Genomic DNA, 19110 nt, shown 5'->3' with positions numbered 1-19110 from the left:
GACTGGGAGATTCCTTGGCAACCAACTTCTGACGAGGACCGGCAAAGAGCCACTGTTTCGGTGAAATGTAAAGCAGAACCATGAGAGAATGAGCTCGTAATTGTAGCGTGTATAGCAGAACCCAGCACAGAGTTCGAATGTCTATTCAGCCACAGACCGCCCTGCAAAATTTGTTTCAATTCGTTCCTTTTAGGCCTTCTGACCTCCATACTGTAAATTTCACAGGCGTATACACACGTAGGTGTGTTAGAACACATAGGTGAAATAAATACGTTAAGTATATACATAAAATATACATGAGACAGAATGAGAGATATGACGGTGTGTAATACGTATGTGCACATAATATGTATGGAAATTAGAAGGTACGCCTGAAGTCGACATATATTTTCTATTACATACACAGGAGAGAGAGAATGACCGCACCATGACTTCGGGCTGGCGGGACATCTTATAATTATATATCCCACACAGAACTGGTACATGGGACACGATCACATACGGTTGGAAAGATTCTAATCCGAGAAGCATTCGGCTCTCGTTTTTCCAATTTTAATAAATCAGGTCCTTTCTTTCTAAAGAGGGAAGAAAAAATAGTTCATCTTCGCTGCGCTGGCTCCGTCTCTGAAAAAGGGGAAGAAGACGTGAAACCTTGTATTTTTCCGGCACGATCGTCCACACACACACTCAGGGAACAGAGATGTGCACGAATGAGCCAACGCTCAGGGCAGACTCGCCATGCCACACGGAGCAGCGTGAGCCCGAGACCGAAGCCACAGAGGGTACGTCACTGGGGCTCCCGGGGCCTGAGTGCCTGGTCCAGGGTCACGTCGCTAACGGAATCGGACGGAGCTGGGCCCGAGGGTGCCTACGTGGTGCCCTTGGCCTCCGGTTACCCGCGCAGGTAGAACAGGCATAAGGCTTCCGGGACAGGCTTGGCCCTCATCCTTCCCTAAGAGCAGCCCCCTCTCAAATCCCGAGCCGGCTTAACCACAGACCGAACCACAGAAGCACTCCAGCCTCTGCGTCTGCCACCGGGTGCCCCTCCGCTGTCTGGTTGTGACAAGGGCTGGTTACCACATACACGTGGCCGGACAGAACCCCCAGGAAGCTCTACCGACGGGTCCAGCGGGAGGTGGGCCTCTGCCTGGAAAGAACAAGAAAGCAGAACGGTGGCCCCTGGGGGAGGCAGGACGGGGGCACTGCACGCATCTGGGACTGCCGTGGATGGAAAGACAAGACAGAAGCGTTCCCAGCACACTTTCTTGCATGCAGCGGGCGACTAACCCACATCACTTTTCTTCCCTTTTGCATGATTTTTCCTGTAAGGTATGTCTTGTCTACAAAAAGATAGTGCCTGCCTGTCTCTGAAATTCCACGCTGGATTAGCATTGACAAGCAGAAAGGAGGAAAAAAGAAAAAAAAAAAAAGAAAAAGAAAAAGAAAAAGATCCATCCTTCTGCTTCTCTGTGCAGAATCAAAATTAGTGGGGCCGAGACGCTGCCCCTGTCCTCAGTGGGTCATGAGAGAATTCGGGAGCTTTCGTGAAGCAGCTGGGATTCAGGTTAGGTTCAAAGATTTCCGGCAGCATATTTTGGTGATTAAGAAAAGCAAATGCTTAATTTCTGACTGGCTTTGTCTGTTATGCCTGACACTTCCGACTGGCTTCCAAGATAGTTAATCCTCTTTTCTTTCCCTCCCCAGGAAAAACATTCACACGTTTCCCTGATAATGTGGGATATTAAGAGGATATGGATTTTCATTTCTCTGGCTTCGGTAAGCCTCTGAATTTATTTTGTTGGTAAAAAAACTGTCTCTTGGGGGACCTGGGGATGGGGGGTGCTTGTATAAGCATCTTGCAAACCAAAATACTGGGGAGACCAGTCTGGATCCTATAGCTTCAAGATGTGCTGAGGCTTCTGGGAAAAAAAACAAGTTAAAGAAGACTCTGGGATTATAGAATAAAAGTGATTTATTTTTCTTTGTAGGTGCTTTTCCTAAGCGTTTACTTGGAAAAAAATTTTAAACATATAGAAAAGTAGAGAGAAAATGACCGCTCTATATTTATATCTTAAGCCTATATCAGAAACTGGTTTACATTTCCTCAAATGTACATATTCGTACATGTATATTTTCCCCCGAACCATTTGAAATAGCAGCAGACAGGGCCGCCCGGGCAGCTCAGTGGATTAAGCGTCCGACTTCAGCTCAGGTCATGATCTCACGGTTCATGGGTTCGAGCCCCGCGTCGGCCTCTCTGCTGACAGCTCGGAGCCTGGAGCCTACTTCGGATTCTGTGTCTCCCTCTCTCTCTGCCCCTCCCCGCTCACACTCTGTCTCTCTGTCTCTCTCAAAAATAAATGTTAAAAAATTTAAAAATAAAATAGTAGCAGACATCAGGATCCTTCAGTCCCACAAAATGTGGTGTGTTCCTCCTAAGAAAAAGGATATTCTCTCCCACAAACACACAACCCTTCAAATCTAACAAGAAAAACAACAATAATAACAGAATTCAGGAATCATAAGGTATCCAACCTGTGTGTACATTTCTTTAATTTGGACAGAAATGCCTTCGATCCCTCTTAGTTTTTCTCTTGTTCTTGTTCTTTTTTTTGAACGGCAATTCAATTACGTTTTCTGCTAGGATTCAGCTGCTGTCCCTCTTTAATCTCTTTTGTTACGGAACAGGCTTCTCTCTTGCGTTCCTTTGTTTCATTTGAATGGCATTGCACTGGAAGGTGGCCAGTGACCTTGCGGCGACCTTGTGGAATGCCCCAGCCCTCGGTGCTCCAAGACTGTTTCCTCCCGGTGTCATTTAACTTGTTCTTCGATCTCCTGTGGTGTCTTTACACAGGAGGTTAAGTCTCGTACTGGGGTCAACAGCACACTATGGCCACGGGCCCAGTCTGATCCCCAACCTGTTTTTGTGAATAAAGTGTTATTGAAACGCAGTCATACCCAGGTGATTACATATTGTCTGTGACTGCTTTTGGGTTGACGGAATCGAGTAGTAAGAGAGAGTATGTGGTCCGCAAAGCCCCAGATATTTATTTTCTGCTCCTCTCCCAGGGTAAGTTTGCTGATCCCCGGTCCAGAAGTCCGATTAGGGGCACACTAAACACACTGGGGGCGAATACCACAGAGCTGACACGGGCACCTGCTAGTGCGTGGGATCGGGCGGGGTTCGTGACGGCTGCCCACCTTCGTGTAATCATGCTCGGTCTTGCTCTCATGTCTCCTCTAGAGAACTGCACCTGTGTCTTTACAGTTTCTAAGGAGCTGCTAGGAAATACTTGGACCCCAAATCACCCTTGCCCAAATTCTGTGGCCAAAGATTTTTCATTGATGATTTTTGCCTGAATCCAATATTAGGACTTTTTTACATTTTTTTAAATTTTTTAAAATTTTTTAAGTTTATTTATTTAAGAGAGATAGAGACAGCATGAGCGCGGAAGGGATAGAGAGAGAGAGAGGGAGAGAGAGAGAGAATCCCAAGCCCAGCAGGCTCCTTGCTGTCAACACAGAACCCGATGTGGGTCTTGAACTCACGAAACCTAGAGGTCATGACCAGAGCCAAAACTGAGAGTCTCCCGAGAGCCACCCAGGAGACCCAGGACTTTTACATTTTTTTTTTTAGATGGCATTCTGGTGTAACAAGAAGTGTTACTGGGGCCTGGGTGGTTCGGTCGGTTAAACGCCCGACTTTGGCCCGGGTCATGATCTCACGCTTCATGAGTTCAAGCCCTGAGTCTGGCCGTGTGCTGACAGCTCAGAGCCCGGAGCCCGCTTCAGATTCTGTGTCTCCCTCTCTCTCTGCCCCTCCCCGACTTGCGCTCTGTCTGTCTCTGTCTCTCAAAGATGAACAAACGTTAAAAAAAAATTTTTTTAAGTGTCACTTGTTCGTTTTTTGTCATTTTTGCGTTCTCTTTGTGAGTTTCACAGCAAATTATTGGGTTTTCACTTGCTCATGGGAAAACCCTACACGTACTATTTTGGATGTTCAAATTGTCCCACTGAATTTGCAGTGGAAGCCTCTTACAATGGTTCTTGCGTCGCTCTGACATGACCCCCTTAATATTTAAGACTCCTGTGCTCGCTGGCTCAGAAAGGGTGCCTCAAAAGTACTTTGTGTGTTCCCCGCCCTGGAGCTAAAGTCTGCCATTTCTCTGAGGGGATTAACGCCTATTTGTGAAGAATGAGATTTAGAATCTAAGATCTGGGCACTTGCTCCCTGCCACAGAGGGGTCCCTGCCTGCAGCCCGAGGAGTAATTACAGCGCGAAAACACAACACCCTCGTGAACGGATATTGTTGTTCCCACACAAATTTCACCTTAGAGAGTGCTCCCCCTCAATCTGCACCCAGAGTCCCTTCCACTAAAAAGTCGTGGCTCCTAGAACATTAATGTAGTGTATGTATTCAAAATTATACTATAATTATATAATGTATTTATAATCATATACAATATGATTTATACCACATATAATCATTATTACATAAATATTATACATAAGTATGATGCAATATATTTATAAGTCTATAATTATGTTACATATAATTACATATGTGTGTGTATATATATATATATATATATATATATAAGATTTTGAAATTTCTAAAGCAATATTATTGCTAACAAAAAACCTACTGCATGAAGTTACATAGTTCTTAAGAATATATCCCTATGGGATGCCTGGTTGGCTCATCGGTTCACTTCGGTTCCGGTCATGATCTCACTGTTCATGAGTTCGAGCCCTGCATCCGACTCACCACTGTCCGCACAGAGCCCGCTTCAAATCCTGTCTCTCTCTCTCTCTCTCTCTCTCTCTCTCTCTCTCTCTCTGTCTGCCCCCCCTCTTTCTTTCCCTCTCTCAAAAATAAACATTTATATATATATATATATATATATATATATATATCCCTAGGATATAGGATCTGGACATTGTGTCACAGTTTATTTGATAATGTTTTCTTTGCATAATTCTAAACATGGTTTCAGTTTTAAGCTCTTTTCTTTTTGATTTGATTTTTCTGGCATAAAAGCACTTTTCCGTTTTCTTTGCCTTGGATGCCTGGAGAGGCCGTGCGCAGAGAGGGCCAAGCCCGGAAGCCCAGTGCAAAGTGACCCAGAGGATGCTGGAGGAACGTGCTGACCGCGGGTGCTGCCACAGGGCCGTGGCACGCAGCAGAGCCCCGGCGGGGTGCCGCAGGAGCCTTGCAAGAGAGCACTTGGGCTCCGGGAAGAGAAAGTCCCTTCTGCCCAATGTCCCTCCGTCGCCCTGTCCTGGCAGAGCCCCGCGCGGTGCGGGTGTGCAGAGGACAATAGTCACAGGGTCCAGACCCACCTCCCAGAGCAGGGACAGAGGGCAGACTTGGAACTGAGACCCGATGCATTGACGACGAGCACTGACGTGTCCCACGGCTGTCCTCATGCACGCACTTCATCCGCGGCTACCTCCCTGTCTCTCCCACCGCCGGCTGTGGAAGGGACAGGTGGCGGGTCCATTTCCTCCTCGGAAGCCTTGACACTCTTGCGACGCAGCGCCTTCGTGTGCCTTGTGACCTCAGTTTTCTAAAGGGTTCAAACAAAGTGCTGGGGTTCTGTGACTAATCTGGCTTTGTCTCCTGGTTTGGCGCAAGGGATGTTCTGTGGCTTTCTCCTTCCCAGCAGGAGCACCACTGGAGTATCAGCGACTCAAGAGCGGGGTAGTGCAAAGTGTTTGTGGCATGAGGGGACGGAGGGGCCACCGCTGGTGGGAGCACTCACTGCAGGGACATTCCCACCAGCGATCTCGTGGTACCTGGTCAACCTGGGCAGAAGCACAGCCTGTCACTGCAAAGAGCCCTTCCTGCTTATGCGTGGAACTAAATTCTCCAACAGATCCAAAATGGACCTTTTCACAGATATGTGTGACGCTGTTGGTTGTGGCGGAAGGAACCGGGGACAGGCTGGGCCTCTGTCGCTGGGGGAGCCGGGTAGGAGACAAACGTGGGTACAGACCACGCAGTCGTAGGCACCAGCTCAGAAAAACACGCCAGACGTGCTCGTAGCGATGTGAGTGGATCTTACGACTTTGCTGCCGATTTCTGCAGCACAATGACATGTACACAAATTCAAAATAATGCACGTATTATCACGTACGTTCCAGAAACACTGAGTCGCTTTGATTGTACTTGTGATCGCCTACAAATCTTGGGTCTTGTTTTGTGGTTTTGTTTTTATCTAAAATTTCAAGCACCTAAATAATGTGCACAACAGATGTAGTTAAATATATAAACAGAAATTATTAAAGTTAAAAAAATAAAATAAAATAATGCGTGTAAACCGATGATGCAGACTTTGCAAGAATAGATGTGAACGAAAGGATACGCATTACCGTGTTAGAAAGATTGCCTATGGGAGCCCAGGAAGTGGGCTTGAGGAGTGAGAACACAAAGAAACAGATAGTAATAACCAATAAAAACGATAGTCAGCAACGACTCTATGTTGGATACAGTGCTTTGCACAAATTAACTTTTTTAATCCTCAGAACAGCACTAAGAGATTGGAACTATTATTATCTTCATTTTACAAAGGAGAATATGGACGCACAGAGACAGGAAATAAATAGCCCCCGATAACACAAACGGCAAGGTAGGAAATAAAACAAGTCGATCAATAATGACAAAGGACCGTGAACTGAGGAGAATGATTAACTCAATCCTCTGGGCCTGAGGTTTACTACTACTGATAATATAATGATGATAATAATAAAATCAACAGTGGCCACAACCAATAATAGGCATGAATTTTTTCCTTATAGTGTTTGCTTTGATGAGTCTAATAGAAGCACAATCTAAGCCTCTATGAAAAAGAGTCTCCAAATTACATTGACAAAAACTGCATAGAAGTTTACTTGGCTCCATTTTTAGACTGAATATTCCAGCTCAACTCCCATTATGTTTTGTCATTTGTTTCTTTTTTTTTTTTTTTCCATTTTGCATCTAAACCAGCAGGAATGCAGAAAAGGCCAAGGGAATTCATATTCACCCCTTTAAAGACATAATTCTGATGTTGCATATATTGTTCCAGACCCAGGCACAGATTGGAAGGTGGTAGTCTCCAGCCGGGTAGCCAGATCCACGTACAACTTGGGACGAATGAAAGGAGGAAAGTGAGAGACATTGGTAAATAATTTTCATTCCTTACTCTCCTTCATTCAGAAGAACATGTCACCTAGTACAGTGATCTTCTGCTCTCTTATCAAAACCTTTTTTTTAGGTTGATTAGGAATCTAAACTTACGGAAACGGAAATGTCTTTGAGCTAACTTCGAAAGTTACAGATAGTTGGGGCACCTGGGTGGCTCAATCAGTTAAGCGTCCGACTCTTGGTCTCGGCTCAGATCTTGGTCTCACCGTTCACGGGTTCGAGCCCCACATCTACTAGCGTGGAATCTGGTCGGGATTCTCTCCCTCCCTCTCTCTCTCTGCTCCACCCCCGCTCTCTCTCTCTCTCTCTCTTTCTCTCTGTCTCTCAAAATAAATAAATACACTTGTAAAAAGTTACAGAGAGTACTTACATTATGAGGAGTCAAAAATGTTCTCTCCTGACATGTAATGTTTGCCAAATTCACCCTTTGTATAAATCCTGGAGCCCATGGCTTGCCCGTCAACCACAGAGCTACAAGTTGAGTTCAGTGCAGACCGCAGCGTATCCCCCCACACCACACCGACAGAGCTCTGTACACACAAACAACTTGCATTATCAACACTCTCTCATGCCTCAGCTTTTCGTCCTATGAAATGTGATGCAAAGAGAAGGCTTGAAGGTGGACGCCATTTTCTCAAGTCGTGAAGCTTCTATCGTGAAGAGCTTGACTATGTCATTACTACCATGTCCTTCGTTGGTGCCAGGCTTTCGAAGTGTCAGCTAGCTGCCTTTGTACCAAACAGCACAAGCTGAACCACGATGCAGTGAAGCAAACTCACATCAAACAACACATCTACTTTGATTCTGATTCCCTGGGGTTCTGTTTTGGATTATTCTCATAAGGACCTGAGCCGGCACAGTGGCCCGTCTGCAGACTTGCGCTCACTATGACAGTCGGAGGAGAGTCTTCAGGTGTCCCCACTGCCATTCACCATTTACTGGCCAGAGTAAAGCACAAGGAAATGGCCATCTTTACCTGTCCCTAGAAGATAGAGATTCAGAAAGGCTGTCACAATTGCACTTGCTAACTAGAAATTTATCTTAAAAAGTCCTTCTCAGACCGTGCCTCAAACACATTTTTAAATAATACTCTGTATTAAATATGAGGAAAATATTTGTATTGGCATTTTGTTTCTATTCCTTTGGCTTGTATTTGCCACAAATTGTCCTTTACGTCTGGCAATTAAACCACTCACTGTTGGCAGATTCAAAGATCCTGTTTTGGGGCCCCCCATTGTGGGAGGAGGTGGTTTCCATTCACAGGAAATGTGTCAAATTTGTGATAGGCAACTTGCAATTCAATAAAAATGAATGGAAGGCGCCCGGGTGGCTCGGTCGCTTGAGCTTCCGACTTCGGCTCAGGTCATGATCTCACGGTTCGTGGGTTCGAGGCTCACGTCGGACTCCGTGCTGACAGCTCAGAGCCTGGAGCCTGCTTGGGATTCTGTGTCTCCCTCTCTCTGTCTGCACCTACCCCGCTCACACTCTGTCTCTCTCTCTCAGAAATAAATAAACATAAAAAAAAATTTCTTTTTAAATGAATAGACAATTTTATCACTGGTAATACAATATTTCTTTGGTAAGAATTCTATGAAATCCTAACTGTTAGCAGAGCATTAAACCTCTCAGCCATCCAAACCAGTTCTTATCTTGTGAACTGGTCACAACCTGTGCCCAGAAATCTACTCACGCACAAGTTATGCTATCACGGTGGGCCGGAAAACTGTCTGAGGCTGTTTGCCAATCACTCTTGTTCTAAATTAATCTCTGTCCGTGGGCTTGCCTTGGTCGTCACACGGAAAGGCCACTGCTGTGATCTGCATAGCCCAGGCTGCCTTACCAGATGTCCAGTGGTCAAGGTCAGCCCACGTGAACACGGGCAGAGCATGTCTGGGTTGGAAGGGACTTTGGAGATTTCTCCTTCTTCCTCCTGGCTGCAGTGCTACAGCACCCACGATGGCAGTGGCTTCCCACAGTAGCTCATCTCTGGGTTCTCTGACCCGTGCTTGCTCCCTCGTTTATGTCCATAACCCTGTCCGGTCCCTTCAATAAAGTCTCTCCATGTGAATGATCCCGGGGAATCCAATTCCTGCCTGGACCTTGATGGATGCGACTGGGCAAGTCCAATGATCGTTATCTTGTGCGTTTGCGTATTAATTCACTGACACACCGATCAGATCACGGACACATTCACCCAAAGCCACTTCTGCTTTAAACAGAAAATAGCTGATCCCTGAAAATGGAAAAGCTACTAGCAAATTCTGCTCTGTTTCTCAACTTCAGTCTTAAAATTTAGATCTCACAATGATTTCCTACTCCACAAAGGTCTATTGAGTTGCTTCTTTCTTTTTTTTTTTTTTTTAAATAAACCAGGCATGGCGTGAGGAGATTTTACATCACATTTTGCTTGTTCTAATTAGCTTGTTAGTGGCCAACTAACCTTGGACTTCTGTCAATGATCTTCCACTGCATGCAGACTCCCATCCAAGAATTCAATGGTCTGTTGATTTTAATAAAGTGGGGGGAGGGCACTTATTTTTCAATTGAAGTGACATATTCTCTGCCAAGTATTATGTTATGGTCCTAAGCTTCAAACCTATTCTTCTCTGTTTTGGGATTTGGAGTTGGGCTCAGACAGCCACATTTCTCCTCTAAGCCTCCAGTTCTATCCTTGGTGCAGCCCATAGGGAGCACCAGAGGGAGCGGCATGGCATGAGGAGGGGTACAGGATGTCTCCTTCCCATTTCTGCACACCCTGAAGGTACACCAGCAATGATTCCTTGATCAGAGGTCAAGGTTGCAACTCTGGGATCCCTCTGAGCTCCAGAAGTACTCACACTGAGCGCACAGCTCTTTCTATGCAGAGCTCTGCTCTAGCCACACAGGCCGGCCGCCCACCCCACTGCAAGCATCTGTGTTTTCAAAGTTATAATCTCTTTCCTTGGTTTCCAGAACTCTTGGGAGCTGCTTTGTACAGTTCCTACTTGCGTGATGCCTTCGCACTTTCCTTTTGCTATTCCGGTTCTGAAATATCAGGTTAACAATTCTGTATGCTTTGTTTAAATCACTGGTGTGTTCTCTCTCTCTTGAATGGTCTCTGACTGATATGTATGCCAAATATATAAAATTTATGTAATTTCTTTTAAAAATTATGGATCGGGGCGCCTGGATGGCTCAGTCGGTTAAGCGTCCAACTCTTGGGTTTCAGCTCAGGTCATGATCTCAAAGTTCATGAGTTTGAGCCCCTGCTTGGGATTCTCTCTCTTCCTCTCTCTCTGCCCATCCTCCACTCGGTCTGTCTCTCTCTCTCTCTCTCTGTCTCTCTCAAAAATAAATAAATAAACTTAATATATTGTAAATAAATAAAGACCAGTGTATCACCCAATAATCTTAATATTTTTACCTCTTTCTCCCAGCATTTTCTGTGGATAAATATTATGTGAGACTGACATTTGTTGCTAGGACTACATAAATAAAACTAAGTACCTATTTTCCGTTATATCATAAGAAAATCTTGGGCCGATACCTGCCAGATTAGAGTGGTACATACAGGATATTTATGAATATATTTGGTTGTGTGCTTCATTCAAAATTTTGATGGGAGACCCTATGAGGCAACTCAGACACAGGCAATCGTATTACAGGGCAACCGATAGCGAGGTTCCTGGAGATTCAGTGAGATTCTAACTAAGGATGCTGTGCATGGAGAAGGGGAGCAGCGCCGAAAGCAAAAGCTACATACTTTGAATTCTAGGCGAGTTTTGGTTCAAGATGGTTCACGCTCGATTATTTCTAGTTAGTATTTTCTGGCTTGAGCACCAGGTGGGATTGAATTACCGCGTGACGTTTCGTGACCTGACAGACACCACCAGAGACACGGGCAAGGTGCGCAGAAGGGTCAGACTTGTGTAAATTGCTTTCCTGTCGCCACAAGGGTCACTTGGGTCCTCGGAGATGCAGACACCCAGACAAGTGTAGATCAGTGGGGAAAACCTCTCTGAAGGACGTAGGGGCAGGAGAAGGCGGGGACCCCTTTGTGTCGTGACGCATGTCCAGAGAAAGGAAGGACGGAGGGCTGAGCAAGGAGGACCCCGTGCTCCTGCACAGTCCTAAGGAAACCTGGGACAGGCTTATGGGAGTTTTTGAGGCAGTAAAAGTGTAAAACCAAGAGATACAGAAAGCCCGCCATGTTACCCACACTCATTCGGCATTGATTAAAGCCTAAATGAGCAGACATCAAACCACCCAATTAGCACACATATTTTGCAATGAAAATAATACATTTTCTACCTAGAAACACATGTTTGTTATTAGAAATGAGGCGGTATATAACGTGAAAAGAAGAAACAGAAAGTAACAAACCAATCCCCGTTGACAGATTTGTGTATTTCGCAGGGAGCTCTGCCACCCATTTCCCTTTAATTTTCACCCAGGTAACAAACACATCACTTGTGTCCTTTCCTCTCACTTCAGTCTCTGTGGCCGTGTCTGTCCTGGGTACACAATTCAGCACGTTCTTCCCTCTCATGCTCTTCCAAGATAAACTCTTCACAGCAGAGAATCAGCGGTGAGCTACACACGACGTATCGCAGATTCCGCCGGGGAGGCGACGGACATTGTTCATATTGCACATCCCACAACAACAAAAAAACATTAAAATCTCCATTACAATTTTTCTCCCTCAAGTACAAGATCACCCTTGATCACACGGCTCCCTACATTTTCTTCTTCTTCGCCTTCCTTCGCCAATATCCAGCCTCTTCTTCCCAAATATGGCTCAGATATCTCACCATTTTGTTATGCAAAACAGTTGGGTTCTCCCTCAGCTAATAGCCCATAATTTACATGTCCAAACCCATCCTGATGAACTAAACACCGTGTTTTAGTTATCTCTGTTGTCTTTAGAAAACAAGCACTTGCTACATGAGTATGGCTCTGGTGATTCGACCGACACCCCTCTAAATCATTGTTTTCCCAAATATACCTGAAACTCTCCCCCAGGAGACGGTCGATAAATAAAATTTCCTCATCTTTTTGAAAAAAAAAAAATCCATTTTTGTATTGTAATACACATACCATTTTCACTCTTTTTTTTTCACATAAAATAGACTATGGACACTATTCCAGGTCAGTAATGGGTGATGACGGATGATATCTCTTTTTGTGGGAACGCTAAATAATTCCTTTAATACCACAAGGAAAGGGCATCACACACACACACACGCACGCACGCGCGCGCACACACACACACACACACACACAGAGCTGACCCTTGCATAATGTGGGCTTTAGAAGCCCCAACGTTACCCACAGTCAAAAATCTGTGTATAACTTTTGCCTCCCCCAACACTAACTACTCATAACCTACTGTTGACCGGAAGCCTTACCGATAATATAAACAGTCAGTAACACATATTTTGTATGCTATATGTATTACATGCTGTATTCTTACAATAATATCTAAATTTTTAAAGTTTTTTCAGTAGGGTATGTGGTTTGCCTGTGAGTCTTTTCAAATTGTCACAAATCTCCAAAAACTTTTCCAATACGTTTATTGAAAAGAATCCGCATTATAAGTGCTCTCAGGTAGTTTCAACCTGTTTTGTTCAACAAACTGTATATTTACACAAAACTAAACTGTATATTTAGACACAATCATATATATTGTCTTAAATAATTGTTTTTAATATATTGTCTTAAAATATATTATTGTCTTAAAATAATATATAACATACACAATATAAACTACATATATTGTGTGTAATAATATATAATTATATTATATTATATTATATATTATTGTCTTAAAAATCTATAAGGAATTGTTTTTATGCAATAGTATGTGTATGTGTTAATGGAATGCTATATTTCAAAACTTAGTTTTTGGTTAAACTAAATGCTCATTAGACTTGGAGTTTCTAGACATATTCCCTCAATTTATACTCTCACCAACAGAATGAAAGTGAACTATCCCCTTTCACTCTAAAATCAACATGGCTAGCTTCACACTTTGACCTCCCACATAAATATTAAAATGTTATTTTCAAGTGCCAAAAATAACGTGCTCATATTTTGATTGGCATAGCATTGGACTGTATATAGGTTTGGTGAAAATCCTTATCTTGATAACAGTGAGTTTGACAATTTTTCCCTGGAAAGGTCTCACACAACTTTCGGTAAGTATATTCTCACCAATTTCTGTTACAGGTTTTCATTACCGCAGGGCACAGCACCACACACCGTAGTGACCGGAGGGATCAGCAATCTGGCCTTGTGTGAACAGAAAGCCAAGAAATAGCTCCACGCCTGTGTTCCATTGATTTTGGACAAAAGCGTGAAGGCAAGTAAGTAAAAGACAAAAATAGGCTCAAAAGGTATCAGACACCTGATATAAAATGTCCAGCTACAGAAATTCATATAAAATGTCAAACTACAGAAGGAACATGAGAATATATTTGTGTCGTTGGATTAGGCAAGGAGTTTGAAGGTTCAATACCCAAAGTACAATTCTTAAGTTCATTTTTTAAAAAAGTATAAATTGAATGTCATCACAATTTTTAAATTCGTTCTATGAAGACACTCTTAAAAAGCAGGAAAGGCAAACCAGAGAGTCGTGGATACTTGTGCGAAAGTCTGTACGTGGGTGTTTATTGCAGCTTTATTTCTAATTTCCAAGAGCTCGAAACAACCTGATCGTCCTTCATCCCCCCAGTAGATGAGCCACAGGGGCACATTTGTCCGTGGCCCGCTGCTCGGCAAATTGTCGGCACACGCAGTGCCACGGCCGACTCTCACAGGAGTCCCGCTAAGTGAAGGAAGCTGAACTCAAAAGGCTGAATAATCTAGGATTCCGCTGATAGGACATTCTGGAAAAGCAACATTAGCTGCACGAAAACATGCATGTCGACAACTGTTGGAGGTGAAAAGGAAGACACCAAGAAAATTGGGGTGTTGACAGACCCGTTCTGTACCTTGAGTGTGGTTCTGGTCACGTGACTACATGCATTGGCCAGAACGAGCACCGTGTACCCAAAAGAGTGATTTATGTTGTGTGTACGTTAAAAAACATGCATGAGAAAGTTTAAATAGACAGTTTAGATGTAACTATAGTGAAAATCCCTGCTTGCTTTCTACATTAAAATCTCTCTCTATATATATGTGTATATATGCATTTTTTTATACGTATGTTATTGAGGAGCCAAGTATTTATTCCCTATAGTCAAAGCTGCCAATTTTCCAATAGAAAACAATCACTGAAAATGTTCGGATGAGTAATGAAATAGGAAAACAGAGTGGCAGGTCATATATATATATTAAAGAGTGTATGTAATAGTATATAAAACTTAGTAAAATTATTATCTCTTTTGAGCCAGGAAATGTTTACGAGTTAAAAATATGATTCCAAAGCATAATAATAGATATTAAGTTATATGATATTTTACTCTTTGTAGAATTGCTTTGAATGCTAGCAGTCATAATAGGAAACAAAATTATTTTTGAGAGCTATAATTACTCTTTAATTATTAAATTAAATTCAGGCCCTGAATAAAAAAGCTTTTTTTGGAAATTTATCTTGTGACAATGAATGAAAAGCCAGTTGTTCATTTGGCAGTTGGTCACCTGTAAATTCCATGAGGGAGAGCAACTACAAGATCATTTTATAACACCGCCCCGAATTTGTCTTCTCTGCTGTAGACGCGATTACACACACACACACACACACACACACACACAAAGAAAAGAAAAAGGTGGGGTGCCTGGGTGGCTCAGTCAGTTAAGGGTCCGACTTCAGCTCAGGTCATGATGTTGCAGTTTGTGAGTTGGAGCCCCGCATCGGATCCTTTGTCTCCCTCTCTCTCTGCCCCTCCCTGCTCTCTCTATCCAATATACGTATAATATATTATATATAATATATAATATAAGTATATATTATATATAAGTAATATATTATATATATTATATATATACTTATATATATATTATATATATATTATATATATACTTATACTTTATATACTTAAAATATATATATTTTAATATACATTATATTGTAAGTACTATAGGTATGGCTTTTTTCATATGTACATGTATTTCTTGCTATTTTTCTCAATATGTAATTGTGAACACCCCAACTTGAACGCTGATGCCCTAGGTAATAGGACTCCGGCTCATTCTATTGGAACAACATTCTCTAGCCTGTGTCAGTAAATTATTTCAATCATTTACCTCAAATCTTTTGTTTCTTCCATCCTTCCTCTCTCTCTCCCTCCACTGTTTTCTCCTTCCTTCCCTCCTTCTTCCTTCCATTTTCTAAAACAAAAATCTCTGAGCACCTTCTGTTTTCTAGGCTTTCTGCTAAACATAGACAAGATTTTGTCAGTTTGTTTCTAGGAGACAGAAACATGAATTACACCAAGTCTCCTGCTCGAAGGACGAATAAGGAAACAGGCAGGAGCACAACCAACGTGTTTTTGTGTGAAGCCCGGTCAAAGTGTGACTCCAGCACCAAGGAGGCGGGGAGTCTCCGTGCTTCGGAGTGACAAAGACCACCTGTCAGACATTCATGCTTGGGAATGGAGGACAGATTATCAAGGAGAACTCGAGAAAAGAGTTTAAGCAGAGATAACTGCATGAGCAACTCGTGCCTGCTTCCAAATCGACGGTCCGTTCTGAGAGCCGAGAGCAGTCTGGTGAGCTACAACGAGGGTTTGGTCAGCATCAATTAATCAGTGTTCTAGGCTTTGCAGGACATACGGTCTCCACTGCAAGCACGCGACGCTGCGATCAAGTAGGAACACAGCCAGGCACCATGCCGAAATGAGCAGGCATTGCCGCCTTCCAATAAAACTTTATGTGCAAACGCAGGTGGTGAGCCAAGTTTATCCTCAGGCCGTCGGGTGCTGGCCCTGGTCCTCTCGGGAGTCGAGCAGTTCCAATAATACCTTCCTCGTTAAATTTGGCGAAACCGGGCAGTTCCCGGCGTGAAAATAACAACCCCTGGTAAGTAAAGATCCTACTCTTAGATTTATATTTTCCTAACTTCCATTTTTAAAATCACCTATTTACCTCATGGAACGCTATTTATGCAAGTGAATATAGACCCAAATCTGTACTAATCCAAGCCCTTCGTCACATAAAAATTGGTGGCAGGCATGTGAGCCTATCTCTGAGGATATCAAATGTGGGCTTTTGATGAAAAATATAATATTCGGAGAAAATAAGACCTTGCCCCCACATTTATAAAATATCAGCATTCGCGATAATTGGAACAAAAACGATGAAATCCAAGGTGCTACTTTTAAAGCACAGCACAGACTAGAAGAATGATAATCCTCTGCTTTCTACGTTCCTCCACCTATTTCTGATTCTTTTTCTTGCCAGTTTTATTATGTTGATTTATATAATGTATCAAATTTGGATAACCCTTAGAAATGCTAATCTAATCAGCCTTAATTCCTTTGATATGCAGAAGAACCTTATTCATCATAGCAAACTAATTTATGTCTCTTGATCTGAAGCCTTCTGTAGAGCTGACAATGTACTCTAGAATTAATTAACTTAGCTACTGTTCCAACAATTCAGCCAACTTTTTGTGCAGGTCATTACGTTGAACATTTTAATATTTTACAGTCAATTATCCACCTTTTCTACATGCCAAACACATTTAATGATATGGGAAATTTGAAGTTTGTAAAAGTTTCTACAGTTTTTCTCCTAATTTTCAAAGACCTAGAGCTTTTATAATGGATGGTACAAACTGGAGAAAATTAAAAAAAAAAATTTTTAACATTTCTTTATTTTTGAGACAGAGAGAGACAGAGCATGAACGGGAGAGGGTCAGAGAGAGGGAGACACAGAATCTGAAACAGGCTCCAGGCTCTGAGCTGTCAGCACAGAGCCCGACACAGGGCTCGAACTCACAGACCACGAGATCGTGACCTGAGCCGAAGTCGGATGCTCAACTGACTGAGCCACCCAGGCGCCCCCAAATTGGAGAAAATTTAAACCTATGTGTTCAAAAACAACATTTGCCAGAAACATGCATGAAAGTTAATGTGGGGAGAAGATGAACACAGGAAATGTTTCTCTAAGTATCAATTATTCTAAATGTCTTCGTCACCATCGGGAGATAAAGATGTGGGGCTCCATTAAATATGGAGAACCAAGTTTACTTTCTAAATAATGCTTTGTTAGTTATGGCAGGACCAAATATAAAGGAGAACGACACGGGTTTGGGGAGACTTTGAGGGAAACATTTTAAGTCAATAATTAATAATCATCCCAGGTTTGCATTAGGCCAACCACTATATTAGACATATTTTACCCATTTACTTCTCCCAATAATCCTGTAATTATCGCCCATGGTAGAAATGCAAAATTGCCAAGCAAGGGTTAATCACTTGCCCAGAGTCACAGACCAATCTTTGGCAATATCAGAATTTTGAATGTGTATTTGTCTAACACCATGACACCAGTTCAAACCTCTCTTGTGGATTGTCACAGTAAGGACAAATCAAAGGAGAATGTGAGACTTCAGATCCCGTGTTGGACTCCTGCTCAGGCCAGACATTTGGCTGGAACCCTGGTACATGTTCATGCATCAAAGGAACCTACATGCCTCAAACCGTTTAGGGTTGCAAATAACCTCACCAAGGTATTTATTTTGCCATTTATTTTTTTTGTATGGAATTCTCTCATTGACACTGAATTTTGCTCTATGGATCTTAAAAATCAAGGAGAAACTTTCCCAACCCACCATCTGCCCTGGAACCACCTCCGACATGCAAGCTTTCCTAAAATCCCTCAGGGGAAGACCTCTATCCTTGAGGCTGAAACATCAGATGCAACAAAAAATGTGTAAAGGCCAAGCTCCAGGGTAAGGAAGGAATTTCTGCTCATCAGCAAAGAGTGATCTTTGCTGGCAAGCAACTGGGAGTTCGTGGTACTTGGTCTGTCTACGGCATTCCAGAGAAGCCCTCCACTCATCCCGTGTTGAGACTCTGTGATGAAGCTAAGAAAAGGAAGAAATCTTATCTTATCTTATTTTATTTTATTTTATTTTAAAGTTTATTATTTTTGACAGAGAGAGAGAGAGAGAGAGAGCCCATGCAAGCTGGGAGGGGCAGAGAGAGAGGGAGAGAGGGAATGCCAAGTAGGCTCCACGCTATCAGTGCAGAGCCTGAGGCGGGGCTCAATCTCTCAGACTGTGAGATCATGACCTGAGCTGAAATCGAGACTCCGACACTTAATCAACTGTGCCACCCAGGTGCCCCAGAAAAGGAAGAAATCTTACTGCACTCCCCAAGAAGATGAACATTCAAGAAGAAAGGTTAAGGGGCTGTCCTGAAGTACTCTAAGAATGGCAAAATTAATCATGTCTGTTGGGAGTGGTCTTCAAATGAATGTGGAGTTTAATGGCCAGACCCTTAGACAGACATTACTGTGGCAAACGTCTGACCTACTGCTTCACCAAACCGGAGGACAGGTAACTGTGTATGGCTCAGTAAAAACGTAAACCAAACAAGAACATCAGAGAGGACAGGATAAGATCATGAAGATCTGCCTGATCTTACAGAAGAGCCAATGTGTGAATATTGGGCCGGGACCTTCAAGAGAAATGGTGAGAAAAGGGGCTAAGAACCCAAGCCAGCAGCAAGGAGGAAAGTCTTTACCTGAAGGCAACTATGGATATGGAGTCCCTGGTGAGCACATCACCATGAGGTGACCCCAGGACGGTAAGGGACTCCTTAAAAATGCATTTCTGATGGATACCAGCACTCAAGTCTTACTAAAGAACAGGAAGAAAGGAGAATATGAGCAAACACATGGAAACAAAGCCAAGCACCAGCACTCACTACACCACATCATAAACCATGGTGGTTCATTGCTATGGTAAATAGAGATGCAGGGCAATACTTGG

General features: G+C 43.0%; 1 pseudogene; it reads left to right on the top strand.

Moving 5' to 3' along the window:
• The first annotated feature begins 15820 nt into the window (after nucleotides 1-15820).
• On the top strand, nucleotides 15821-18679 carry LOC132688233 (ubiquitin-ribosomal protein eS31 fusion protein pseudogene; annotated as a pseudogene).
• The last annotated feature ends 431 nt before the right edge of the window (nucleotides 18680-19110 follow it).

This window comes from Panthera onca, chromosome A3 (genome assembly GCF_046562875.1).
Source record: "Panthera onca isolate mPanOnc1 chromosome A3, mPanOnc1 haplotype 2, whole genome shotgun sequence".
NCBI classification, from domain to species: Eukaryota; Metazoa; Chordata; class Mammalia; order Carnivora; family Felidae; genus Panthera; species Panthera onca.
This window is presented reverse-complemented; position numbering and strand designations above follow the sequence as displayed.